This window comes from Limulus polyphemus, unplaced genomic scaffold (assembly GCF_000517525.1).
Source record: "Limulus polyphemus unplaced genomic scaffold, Limulus_polyphemus-2.1.2 Scaffold503, whole genome shotgun sequence".
Classification (NCBI taxonomy): domain Eukaryota; kingdom Metazoa; phylum Arthropoda; class Merostomata; order Xiphosura; family Limulidae; genus Limulus; species Limulus polyphemus.
In genome coordinates, this window is record NW_013666113.1 from 461,699 (window position 1) to 463,653 (window position 1,955).

General features: G+C 38.1%; 2 protein-coding genes across 3 annotated transcripts in view; both read left to right on the top strand.

Annotated features, from left to right (window-relative positions):
• The window catches only part of LOC106458706 (caskin-2-like), a 198,754-nt gene that overhangs the window by 185,057 nt on the left and 11,742 nt on the right, over positions 1-1,955 (top strand). The window lies entirely within an intron of this gene.
• Positions 1-1,955, top strand: part of LOC106458713 (caskin-2-like) — a 75,046-nt gene that overhangs the window by 5,326 nt on the left and 67,765 nt on the right. For both annotated transcript variants that reach the window (XM_022384984.1, XM_022384986.1), the window contains exon 2: positions 551-645. The gene's annotated coding sequence lies outside the window, so the exon portion shown is untranslated. The remainder of the gene's footprint in view (positions 1-550; positions 646-1,955) is intronic.

The following is a 1,955-nucleotide window of genomic DNA, read 5'->3' on the forward strand; positions in this document are numbered from 1 at the left end:
TATCTAGTCCAGCCTGTTGGGTGGTATCTAATCCAGCCTGTTGGGTGGTATCTAATCCAGCCTGTTGGGTGGGTGGTATCTAGTCCAGCCTGTTGGGTGGGTGGTATCTAATCCAGCTTGTTGAGTGGGTGGTATCTATTCCAGCCTGTTGGGTGGGTGGTATCTAGTCCAACCCGTTAACTTAGTAACTCATATATGTGTTTCTTGTTGTGGATGGATGGATACATAGATTACGGTTTACCATAACGTATGTACTTACATGGTTACTTGTTCTGTCTTTTGCAGGTTTAAATAGACTGTATTTGTGATATCATTGTCGAAAACTTCAAGCTATAACGCCTACGGAACGTGCTATTTCTAAGAAAACATCGTTTCGAGTTAGAACATAATACTAGTAATTCAGTTATAATTTTTTTGTTCTTTTTAATTTAGAGATTTCGTAAATTAATGACGATGGTCGACTTACAAATAGGAACAAACGTTTGTGTTACCAATACATTGAAAAATTTATATAAAATTCTTTGTTTTTAATTATCATTTCCTTCTCCAGAGATCGTTAGCGCTGTCGAAGCACGAGCTATAAAAGACTTCAACGATCCGACAGACACCGAGAGCCTACCCCTCAAGGAGGGCGATCTCGTAACGGTAAGGCAGTTTCCTCAACACTTGAATTGATTAGTTCATGAATTATATATTAAACTCCTCATACTCGGTGCAATTTGTCCATGCATCAATGTGATGCAATAGCTGGTTACTTTTAACGATAGAGAAATAAAATAAAGGTAAACAGCAAGACTCCTTAAGACTACACGGGGAACACTGGATTCCTGGAGTCAACAGACTAGTTTCCTCCAGTTAGAATTCTCATAAGCAATGCAAAGGAATTTGTCTCTGCTGGAATTTAATTACTTATTATTTTATGCAGCATGTTAGACTGTATTTCTTTCTACAACCTGTCACGATACTAGTCACGTACCTCCAATGCCTTATAGCCATGACTTAATGTATACCTTGTAAAAGTTTTAATGATTATTGTGTAATATTTTGTTTCCCAAGCATTAATTTTCATAATGACCGACAGAAGAGAACAAAGGTTAATAGTTTCCTAATGCTTGACCTCGTAGGCTTCCCGATTAGGAGTCAGGTGGTTGAAAATTATATGTTATTTATCCAAGCCAAGTGCATTCGAACGTTGTTAAATTGGATAGATGGAGGATTAATTTAGAAGTCATTTTCCCCCTTTTTTTCTTCTTCTTTCCGATCAAATATTTATAATAAGGGAAATCCAAAAATAAACTGAACCTGAGATACGTAGATACTAGAAAAAGCTTTGCGTGATAAGTGTAAGAATAGATCAGATAATCATTTAAAATATAGTTAATATTCTGAATTAAATAGTGTGAAACTACAATAACATTAAAGCCACTGTATCGTATTTCGTCCAAGATATATGATTAGTTTGGCATATCTCAAATAAATCTGTGTTCATTACCCCATCTCATTGTCTGTATTGGTGTACAGATAGCTAACCGCCCACCTCCATATCTACTTGTACAGATAACTAACCACCCATCTCCACGCCTACTTGTACAGATAACTAACCACCCATCTCCACGTCCACTTGTACAGATAACTAACCACCCATCTCCACGTCTACTTGTACAGATGACTAACCATCCATCTCCACGTCTACTTGTACATATAGCTAACCACCCATCGCCACGTCTACTTGTACATATAGCTAACCACCCATCGCCATGTTTGCTTGTACAGATAACTAACCACCCATCTCCACGTTTACTTGTACAGATAACTAACCACCCATCTCCACGTCTACTTGTACAGATAACTAACCACCCATCTCCACGTCTACTTGTACAGAGAACTAACCATCCATCTCCACGTCTACTTGTACAGAGAACTAACCATCCATCTCCACGTCTACTTGTACAGAG